The following is a 12011-nucleotide window of genomic DNA, read 5'->3' on the forward strand; positions in this document are numbered from 1 at the left end:
GGACAGGTAGGGAGCAGCTTCAGGCTAAAACGCCACAGATTCACACTGTTATTATCCAGGGTTTAGTTTTTCTTTTTTTATTCTTGAATCTAAATGTCTTATTATTTTTTATGCCTTTGGTCCATTTCTAAAGAAATTGTACCTTTGGTCTATTCCAGAATCCTGAAATCTTAGTGTTGGACAATTTTGTTCAGTTTCGTCATTTCTTTTTGAGAAGAGGATTTGGTGAACTCCTCTCTCCACCATCCCAAAGTCCTGTTCAATCCAGTCACATTTTGGCAGCTGTTGTGTTCTTGAAAATTTCTGTCATTGAACACAATCAATTTGTTGGCTTTCTAGGCATTTGGCATGTGTTGCTCACTAGTAATTGTCTTTTATTTGTTTAGAACTTGCTCATAGTTGCCCAAAACAGCTATATGATCTGATGACATTTTCTTTAACATTTCCCTTATCAAATGCTAATTTAGTAACTTTACATTGGTTAGTATGGTGAAATTTTTCATGTAATTCTAGTAGTTAGTCCCCCCTCTGAGGTATGTCTGTCTGACTCTACTCTGGAGATAGTCATGTGCAATCTTTGTGAGATGCGGAAGTTATAAAGTGAAAATTCTCAGAGGCTGTCTTTCTCCTCCTGTCCTATTCATCTCTTTGGTTGATGGTTTTTCTGAATCTTTTCAACCAGTTTCTAGACCCTAACCTGTATATCTGTGTTCAATGCTTTCTCCTACATATTTGTTTTCTTATTTATATTCTTTGTCTCTTTATAGTTGAAAGAACTAATACTGCTTTAAAAGTTACTTTTAAACCTTTAACAATTTCCTGCTTATGTGGGATGGTAAAATGAAAGTTCTCTGTACTTATGCCTAGAAAATATGAACTCTATCCTTATTCTCCTCATCTGTAAAATAAAGGTATTGGAGTAGTTCAATTTTAGGATTACCTCTGGCTATATTATTCTGTGATTCTGTGAGCTTGAATTCCTATGTTAACTATGAAATCTAACTATTTAATAAATTTGGTGTTATACATTAAAACTTATATAACTTTGTGTATAATAAAAGGGATAGATACATACTAAGTGTTCACTTACTGAAATTGTCCTGAGAGGCAAGTGAAATTTAAGAATTGAAATAATTTTTTTTCTTTTTCCATGCCGTGTTCTCAAACACAATCTTTTGGAGGTGATTGGGGCCCAGCAGCTTCCTCTTTCGCAGCTAGAGGAGCACTGAGAAGTCACTGCACTGGCAGTTGGGGTTACAGGGGGTTAGTGTGAGAGTCAGAAATGGGATTTAAAATACTAAATAGCCTTTCACTTCATACCCTTAAGGCTTTGCTCTTTCCTGAGCTTAGTGCTGGTTTTAGAAACATACTTATCCCATTTTGATTTGTGCTAATTATTCAGTGTATTAAATATCACTGTGAATATTGAGACTGAAAACATTCCCAACATATTTATTGCAACTGCACACCCTGAGCACATGCTTTGTTTGTAAATGAGCCACTGTAATACTTCAACAAACACCATATAACAGTATATTAAGGCCTAGTTCAGTGGCTCATGCCTATAATCCCAGCACTTTGGGAGACTGAGATGGGAGGATCACTTGAGGTCAGGAGTTTGAAACCAACCTGGGCAACATAGCGAGACCCTTTCTCTACAAGAAAATAAAAGAATTAACCAGGTGTGGTGGTGTGCACCTACAGTCCTTGCTAGTTGGGGGGCTGGGATGGGGAAGAGCGCCTGAGCCCGGGAGTTTGAGGCTGCAGTGAGCTATGATCTTGCCACTGCACTTCACCCTGGGTGACAGAGAGATACCCTGTCTCAAAAAAAAAAAAAAAGGATTCTTATGTGAAATACAACGTATTTTATAAGTTAATGCTAATTTTTTTTTTTTTTTTTTTAATACAGAGTCTTGCTCTGTAGCCCAGGCTGGAGTGCAGTGGCATCATCTCGGCCCACTGCAACCTCTGCCTCCTGGGTTTAAGTGATTCTCCTGCCTCAGCCTCCCAAGTAGCTGGGATTACAGGCATGTGCCACCACGCCTGGCTAATTTTTGTATTTTTAGTAGAGATGGGGTTTCACCATGTTGGCCAGGCTGGTCTTGAACCCCTGACCTCAAGTGATCTTCTCACCTCTGCTTCCCAAAGTGCTGGGATTACAGATGTGAGCCACCGTGCCCAGCCAGTTAATGCTAATTCTAATTTGAAATGTTTAAAAGAAATTATGGTAATTTATTTACGCGCTATTAAAGAGGGTAAATTTATGCTTTAAATATCTTTCCAACTCTCTGCTTCTTTTGGTTGAGATTTAACATTAATCTTGGCTCTTTTGCTCCACCCAAATAATAAGAACTGTCTTTTACTGACCATGTACTATACGGGATGTCCCATGCTAGGTGCTTCACAAGGAGGACATCTGATTCTTGAAATAACCCTCCACGGTAGGACTTGCTTTGTGGACGGGAAAACAGGCTAAAAAAAGTGACTCAGGCAGTCACAGCTTGTAGGTGGTAGAAACAGTTTTCAAAGACAGAACTCTGCCTCCAAAACTTGCATCCTTTCCGTTACCCCACATATACCCTCCCTACCTACCTCCCCTGTTGACTGTGATAAGGGATATATGTGGATGTTGGCTACTTTTTTATTTATTTTTTGATCTGTTCTGCATCTGTTCATTTTAGGGACTGTCTTTTTTCCCCCTACATCCTGCAATTCTTTTTTTTTTTTTTTTTCTTTTGAGACAGGGTTTAGCTCTGTTGCCTAGGTTGGAGTGCAATGGGCTCTGATCTTGACTCACTGCAACCTCCACCACCTGGGTTTAAGCAATTCTGGTGCCTCAGCCTCTCAAGTATCTGGGATTACAGGCATGCACCACCACACCTGGCTAATTTTGGTATATATTTTTTTAGGAGAGATGGAGTTTCACCATGTTATCCAAGCTGATCTCGAATTCCTGGCCTCAAGTGATCCTCTTGCCTCAGCCTCCTAAAGTGCTGGGATTATAGGTGTGAGCCACAGGGCCTGGACCCCACATCCTGCAATTCTGAAAGGGTTCTTAAATACGTGGTCCTGGCCGGGCACAGTGGCTCAAGCCTGTAATCCCAGCACGTTGGGAGGCTAAGGTGGGCAGATCATTTAAGGTCAAGAATTTGAGACAAGCCTGAACAATCTGGTGAAACCCCATCTCTATTAAAATACAAAAATTAGCCAAGTGTGGTGGTGCGCACCTGTAATCTCAGCTACTCAGGAGTCTGAGGCAGAAGAATCGCTTGAACCAAGATCATGCCACTGCACTCCAGCCTGGGTGACAGAGAAAGACTCCCTCAATAAAATAAAATAAAATAAAATAAAATAAAATAAAATAAAATAAAATAAAGTATGTGGTCCTGAGTTTCCTACCAAAGCATGGGCATGTAAAGCAAATAGGAGTGGTATAGTCAAATAACTGACATAGACACTCAGGGGTGCTGTTGTTACTGAATTTGCAGGTTCTGAGGACCATACACACATCATCTCTGTATTTATACAGTGCAGGTTAACTAGAAAAGTAGAGATTAGGCAAGGAGTGAGATACAAGATGACACTGTTTGAATCTGTCAACTATCTGTGCCTGAGGTCACCTCACTGCCACCCCCCTACCTCTAGGATAAGTGAAACAATATATTCCTGCTCTTGCTTAACTTGAGTTTCTGATATTTGCAACCAAAGAATTCTAGCTGAAACTTTCTAATACATTCTTACCCTCAAAGGACTTGAATAGTATGCAAGGCTTGCTCCTGATAGCCTTGGTTGATTTAACACTGAATATTTGGTGGTTGCATGGCTGTTACAGGTGACTGGCCCAAACTCCTCACGCTAGAGCTTCAGCCAGGGAGCTATTCTCTTTCCTTCCCCCTCAGGTATGTGAAATGAATGCTGACTGGGTTGAGATGCCGAGTCATCTTAGACAGTTAAGAAGGGAAATCTGGGGGAATAAGATGCAAATGACTTTAAAATGATAAGCCTTCTTAAGGTTACATTTAATTTGATGTGCCAAAGTTTCTGTCCTTGGTGCTGAATATTCATGTTTAGTGAGGAGTCCCAGAGGCTTCACAGTGGTGTCACTTTCTACAATTTCAGAGTGAAGAGAAATGTGCTTTCTGCAGATATTGTGCCTGAAGAGGAATTATAGGTAAGCTGGTGAATCTTTTTTAACCATTTAAGTTCTGACAAGCTGTGTGTGTGTTTTTTTTTTAAAGCTGACAATTCAGAAAATATTGAGAGTGCCATGAAAGTTTTTATTCAGTTCCTGGTAAACTTGTTTTTAAAGGATGATACATGAAGGGCAAAAATGTATAAATCACCCATCTTTTAATAAACCCTGATTAAACTCAGTATGAGGTGCATGCATTATTTTATAGTTATTAACTTCTAGACTCAGTTTAAAATGCCATAAATTACACCTGGATGAACAACTTGGTTACCTTCTTTGCTCCAAATGTCATGGGATGATAACAGGGTTAATGCCCATCAATGATAGATTGGATAAAGAAAATGTGGCACATATACACCATGGAATACTATGCAGCCATAAAAAGGATGAGTTCATGTCCTTTGCAGGGACGTGGATACAGCTGGAAGTCATCATTCTCAGCAAACTAATACAAGAACAGAAAACCAAACGCCACATGTTCTCACTTATAAGTGGGAGTTGAACAATGAGAACACATGGGCACAGGGAGGGGAAAATCACACACTGGGGCCTGTCGGGGGGTTGGGGCTAAGGGAGGAATTGCATTAGGAGAAATACTTAATGTAGATTATGGGTTGATAGGTGCAGCAAACCACCATTGGCACGTGTATACATATGTGACAAACCTGCACGTTCTGCACATGTATCCCAGAACTTGAAGTAGGATAATTAAAAAAAAAGTAAATGGAAGCCAGATGAAACCTTGATTCATTCAGGTTGATAGGATTTATCACTACTCCCTGTTAGAGTGCAAAGCCTTTCAGCCTTTTTACTTGCCAGCATTTTCAGGCCTGCTACAGGGAGATTTCTTAATAAATACAATTCAGTCGGATTTGGCTTGGGAGAAGCAAAGTGAGCATCAGGAGAAAGTGAAACATGGTTAGATTAGGAAAACAAAAGAAGCCCTCCTACTCGAGGCAATTAGGAACAATGGGTGGTGGATTAATTGAGAGAGTTATTTGGTGAGGGAATCATAAAAAAATGAAGCGCATACACTCAACTTAAAGTGGAGCTAAGTCCTAATAAACTTAAGGTAAATTGAAAGTATCGTAAGTCGAAATGCATTTGATACCCAGAAAATCTGTAAGTTGAACCATCCTAAGAATGCAACACTTTCTATTCCTTTGCCAATTTCATTAAAATAATTTGAGGCCTTCCTTTGAGATGAGCCTCGATGATTGACATTCTGCATCTTTTTTCGTGGCTAAACTACACCCATGATACTTTGTCTCTCACATCCTGTTTCCAGATTCTAGTTCTTCAAAAAGGGTCAGAATGTTAAAATCTTTGTGGAGCTGCCAGTTCACTCTCCATCTAGACTTTTGAGGATGTAATGCCTCCACCTCTTTCACACCAAATTAAATAGCAATTTTTGATAGTGGTCACATTTAGAACATGTTTTTGAAACATCCAATTTAGTTTTCTTAGCAAAACACCTTTTCATTCTTTTTGAACTCTTTTTGAACTCTTATTTCAGTGGTTTATGTAATAGTCAATAAAATGTTTTAATTACCTCAACAAGTGCAGCTGGTAGAAAGGCAATAGGAACAAACAAACACAACTGACTCTTACAGCCCAACTGGTGGGTCCATAATTGGGTAGGGTGCTAGGAGGATGCTGTGATATTGTGATACAATAAGGAAAATGTATTTGGTCTCTGCTTCTTGTTCCTAGTACACAGTGCCTAAAACCCTTGAAATGTCCAAAGTGACATCTTTTTGAACACGAATGAGATGATTGGTGCCTGGGGGCCCCTACATAGCTTCATAATGGAGGCTGGTCACCAGAGAGAAAGGCAGAATTAGAGGGTTGGATCTTTCAGCCCAACACCCCAACCTTCTTGGAGTGGATAGGAGCTGAAGATTAGTCATTCACCAATGGTACATAATTTAATCAATCTTATCTACATAAGGAAGCATTTATAAAATCCCAAAAGGACTAGGTTTGAAGGGGTCAAGAACTTCCAGATTGCTGAACACGTGGAGGTTCCTGGAGTGTGAGGTGCCCAGAAAGAGCATGGAAGCTCCTTGCTCCTGCCACACGCCTTGCCCTGTGCACCTCTTTCATCTGGCTGTTCATCTGTATCGTTCGTTATATCCTCTAAACAAACCAGTCAATGGAAGTGTTACCTGAGTTCTGTGAGCCATTCTAGCAAAATAATCAAACTCAAGGAGGGGGTCATGGGAGCCTTGATTTATAGCTAGTTGGTCAGAAGCACAGGTCACAACCTGTGGCTTACAATGATATCTGAAGTGGGAGCAGTCTTGTGGGACTGAGCTCTTAATATGTGAGACCTGACGCTATCTCCAGACAGGTAGTATTGGAGTTGAAGTGAATTAGAGGACAACCAGTTGGTATGTGCTGGAGAATTGATTGTGTTGGAAAGAAATCCCCCATAACACTTTGGTGACCAGAGGTGAACTGTGCTGTGTTCAGTGTGTGAGAGGAGGAAAAACACTTTCGTTTTCTTATCTCTTACAGATTCCTATAATTTTATTATGACATGGATATTAGACAGTTTCCTGAGTTTATCAGAGGGAATAGAGTGGGTTTGTTAAGCTAGTGAGTAATTTAGCTGAAAGTTAGTTATGAAATTTTTTTCCAGAGGAAAGTGTTCATAGAGAAGGAACTGCTTTGTGCTTTGTACTTATTTACAGATTTTAAGGAAAATGGCTGGACTTTTCTTCAATGCACAAGTTAATAAAAACACAACTTGTGCTATGAAATTAGATTCCCTTTCTGTGTCTCTCCTCTCAGAATGAGTAAGCCAATTAGATGTGAACTCTGGTTTCTGAAGTAGCCACGATGGGCAGGTTGGGAAGGTAATAGATGGATCCTTGCTTCTGTTTAAACAAGTGAAAGGAAAAGACTGTAAAAATCCTGGGATTGCCAGGATACACACTTTAAAAAATTCTGCCTTGAGACCCTACTCAATCCCAAAGACATTCTCCATTGAACTTTTTATCTCACTATGTCATTGCCTATTCCCCGATGGGGAGGAGTGTCATGATGATAGAATTGGAAAGTGCGTGCTGCCCTTGACTGTCTGTTGTAACTATGTATCTAGCATTCTCTCAATGAAAATCTCACAGCCCTTGTTTGTAATCAGGTCCCAGTCCCATATCCTAGCAAGGGAAGCTGGAAAATGACAGAATTGCAATAGTAAATGTTTAGTAGTTTAGAGTAGCCTACAGGTCTTCAATCATTAACACCTTGTTTTTCTCTACTAAGCTGTATTGCCATTAGAATGTATAGAAACACATTTTTAATGCATTATTGATAAATGGAAAAAACACTACTACTTTTTAATGAAAAATACTATTTGGGTGTATTTGGGTCTATAGAATTGTTGAATATGTCATCTACTGAATATTTAATAGCTATAACCTTACTGGAGGGTAGAGTGGAAAGCAAGAGGATAAGAAATAACGTTCACATTTTGGTAAGATGTGGAGTGGTAACTAACTTCTACTATTTATGCCATGTGTGAACAACTGCTGGAGTTTGCTACAGGGACATGACAAGCTGCTGTCACTAATGAAAACTCAAAAACACTTCCATTTATCTTGCTTTCTGAATGTTGCCTCATAATCAGAACACAAATCATAAATAATGAAATCTAAGCCATGCATTCCTCGCAAGTTGTGGAATTGCGTTCCTCCTGATGAAAAAGATAGAGTTCAGATAAACAGGGCTTGTTCTTACATATAATCAAGGGTGAGAATTCTGTACGTTTTATGCACTTCCCAACCACAAAAAAGACGCAAAGAGTGAAGAAGTGGATCCTGGCAAAGAGTGAAGAAGTGGATCCTGGCCAGGGGTGGTAGCTCACACCTGTAACCCTAGCACTTTGGGAGGCTAAGGCAGGAAGATTGCTTGAGGCCAATGGTTCAAGACGAGGCTGGGCAACACAGAAAGACCCTATCTCTAATTTTTTTTTTTTTTAAATTAGCCACACGTGGTAGCATGTGCCTGTAGTCTCAGCTACTCAGGAGGCTGAGGTGGGAAGATTACTGGAGCCAGGAGTTTGAGGTTCTAGTGAGCTATAGTTATGGAACTACAGTCCAGCCTGAGCAACAGAGTGAGATCTTGTCTCAAAAACAAGGAGCTGGGGGGGCCTGAATCGCGAAGAAATGCTTCTAATGTTAGTGACAGTCTATTTTACAGATGACATTACTTTGCATTTATATAGAGAGAATTGTTTTCTATTAATATGGATAAGAAAATTAGGTACTTTTTAATAGCTTGTTTCAAAGACTTCCTGCCTAAATTTCCCTGCTTTGTTTTGAGTTCTAGCTCTGATTCAGCCTGAAATTTCTAGTTAGGAAAAAAATGAGAAAAGCTACATTTGGTTCCATAGGTAGAAAACTATGGTTAGAACCATTAGTGCATGTATATTATTATATTTTACATGTGGAATTATAAATCAGCTAATGATAGTGGGCCCAATTATATTTCTAGTTGTCTCTGCTGCTGTTCCTTGTGACACAGGTATTTTAAAATGTGAAAGTGTTTTTAGTAACTCTGGAGATTAATACAGAGAAACTGGGTAATGTTAAAAAAATCTGTTGAAATTTGCATTTGATCTTTAGTATTGAGATGTGGTTGTGGGCACATATATAAAATGAGATATTCTCATTTAGGTTAATAGAAGTGGTATTGTAACCACTAAACACAGCTATTAGAAATCTCATGATGCCTTCAGTAAAAACTAAAAATTGTATCCTAAATAATTGAAGAAATATTAATGATTCATGCAGGTTAGAACACTTGAAAGGCTCCAATTGTCCTTTACAAAACCATCTCTTCTGATTGTCAGGTGCTTGCATTTCTTTCAAATTACCTGTGTTGGTTTTCCAAGGACATGCACCTCATGCAGATTTATCTATTTATTAATGACTCAGCAAGTAATGTACCAGAAAATGACAGTCTTGCCTATTACATAATGACATTTGTCCCTTTCAGAGCAAAGTATTTTATATTTTCATTTGACCACACTGAAGGATAGGTTACCATATGATGGATAAAGTTGAGGTTCAAGTTCTAAAAGCTTTCAATATTTGGAAGTAAGAAATTTAATTTTGTACTGCTGTAAAGAATTGTTCTGCTTTTAGGGAGACTCTGTGTCTGCTAATTTGGAAAGAGATACAAATAATATAATACATCAGAAGCAGAAGAATGACTGATTCTCAACAAGTAACAAAAATAAAGTAATTGCAGGTCTTCATTCAGCCATAATTTTGTGGCCAAATGTGAGAAGGTTTCATATAAACATCCTTATAATATATATGTACATAAATATAGATAGTAGTATTTATACATATAAATATCAGATAGTCTTAAATAGGGCAAAGATTTTTTTTCACTTAGGGGTGTTGTTGAATATTGGAAATATGGCATATATTCTCATATACTTCTAGTCTATGGAAAAATACACTTGCGTTTTGCAACTGCTTGAGTAATTTCAGTATTTCTTTTTCTTTTTTCGTTAGCTCATCAGAATGAGAAATGCAAACCTCAGTTGTTCTCAAGGGCTTAACAGCCAATCTTGTTCAACTTTTCTATATTATTGATTTATTTTGGGCGTTAATCAAGTCTGACCCTGATCTAAGAACTTGATGCTTCAGCGTTCCATGGACTTTGGCCTGAAGTAAGAGAGTAAGCAGTTAATCACCTTTGGATGCCATCCAGATGTGCACCATTTAGTAGCATTATCAGTTTTTCCAGGCTTTGAAAATATCATTTCAATGTCAAATTTATTATAACTTGGGGACTGTTAAGTCAAATTGTTTGGGAACGTTGATAAAAATATGTCATCATTGACTATATTGGGCTACAATTGATTGCCTCATCCTGTAGCTTGGACCAACTAAGAAGGAAATTATACATCATTGAGTTATGCTATTATTAATCATATGGCTAATATTAAAAATAGTAAGAGTAATATACTAAAGTGGAAGAAAGTTTTCAAACTTCAGACCCTCATTTATTATTAGGAGGCATTTGAATGCAAGATGATTTTGATTGATTACATATCTGAATATTAATTTTTTTGTAAGTTTCCTTCCCAACTAATTGAGTCCGAATACCTTTGTGAAACCGTGTTTAGTACTTGGATCCAACCAAAATCCTCTAATAAAGGCTATTAGTGTAAAAACAAAATCATGATATATTTTTCTTTCTTGTTAAATAAAATGCAGAGTTTTAGGACTTTTGAAGTCTGATAGAGTCTAGTACATTTGTTGCTACTACATACATGAGCCACTTGCATCTTTATCTACTTATCTTGACATCCCTTCTTTGACTATGGAAAAACTGTCTGTTTTCCTACCTGAGACTAACACTTCTTCTGGTACATTAGCTCCCATTGTCCTGTGATTTTTCAAGGATATTATGTAGACATTCTTCTCTCTCCTGTAAATCAATCTTTCCACTGTAATTTTTGATCAGCACAATCACATGGTGGAGAATTACCCATTAAATAAATGTCTTAGTTGTATTTCCTCCTGTCACTCCTATCCCATTCTTCAGGAACTCTATAACAAAACTTCTAGAAATATCTATCTCTATCAGCTGTGCCCAAGATCACTCCTCTCATTCACTCTTGGCCTTGCCCCCCTCAATCTGTCATAATTGTGCTTGTCAAGATCATCAGTGATTTTCCTTTTATTTAATGTAATATTTAGTCCCTAGTTCTTATTTCATTTGACCTTTCAGATCATTTAACACTAGTGTTCATGCCCTAATTTTCAACTTAGTTTTGTGGATACCAATTTTCTTGGTTCTTTTTGTACCTCATTGGGCTCTTTCTTTCGGTCTTTGCTAGTTTCTCCTTATCTCCCCAGCTTATTTGTGTTGCTTCAGGGTTAAATCTTTACACCGTTGACTTTTCTTTATCCAGACTGCCCTACTTTGTGAATCTTTCAGATCTCATGACTTTAATATCTTCTAAATATTAACAACTCCAAAATTTGTCCCACTCTTGACCTCTTTCCTCATCTCCAGACACATATATTCAGATGTCTGCTTGTCATTCCACTTTGATGAACTGTAGACATATTAAACTTAATATTATAGATACTAAAGTGAACTCCAATTTTGCCCTTTCTTTTCCAACATTACTCTTCTAAGAGTCATTCTTACTTTAATAAATGGAAATTCTTTCCTTCCAGTTGCTCAGACAAAACAAAATACAAAAAAACATTAAAAAGCCCCAAAGTAAGCAAAACAAAAGAACAAAACAAAAAACCATGCAGTAATCGTTTATTCCTTTGTTTTTTCAAAATTCCACTTCTAAGCCTTCAGGAAATCCTGTTGGCTCTATTGTCAACATACACAGAGAATTGATCTCTTTCTTTTCCCTTTCATCATGACCATCATACTTCAACCTGCCCACGTTACTGCTTTCATCATCCAACTCATCTTCCTGCTTCCACACTTCTTCTATGGTCTACATTCAACATAGCAGCCAGAATATATTTTTTAAACATAAATGAGATCATGCTGTTCTCAGATTCTTCAACTGGCTTCTCTTTTCATCCAGAATAAATACTAAAGACTTTTCGATAGCTTACTAGGTTTTCAAGATCAGCCCCTCCACTACTTCTTTAACCTGATTCTCTAATCTTTTGCTTGTCACTCAGCTTCCCAGTCATACTGGTCTCCTTGCTGTCTCTTAAATATCCCAGTTAAGCTCTTGCTCCAGGGACTTCCTTGATTCTTCTTTCTGGAACACCCTTCTCCCAGATATCCCGTGACTTACTACTTCCTTTCTGCAGGT

General features: G+C 38.1%; 1 long non-coding RNA gene across 6 annotated transcripts in view; it reads left to right on the plus strand.

Moving 5' to 3' along the window:
• Positions 1 to 12011, plus strand: part of LOC105480808 (uncharacterized) — a 694030-nt gene that overhangs the window by 76871 nt on the left and 605148 nt on the right. Inside the window, exon 3 of one of the 6 annotated variants that reach the window (XR_011624483.1) lies at positions 4120 to 4171. The exons of the other annotated variants lie outside the window; for them this stretch is intronic. This is a non-coding gene — a long non-coding RNA (uncharacterized lncRNA). The remainder of the gene's footprint in view (positions 1 to 4119; positions 4172 to 12011) is intronic. 6 annotated transcript variants of the gene reach the window in all.

This window comes from Macaca nemestrina, chromosome 6 (genome assembly GCF_043159975.1).
Source record: "Macaca nemestrina isolate mMacNem1 chromosome 6, mMacNem.hap1, whole genome shotgun sequence".
Classification (NCBI taxonomy): Eukaryota; Metazoa; Chordata; class Mammalia; order Primates; family Cercopithecidae; genus Macaca; species Macaca nemestrina.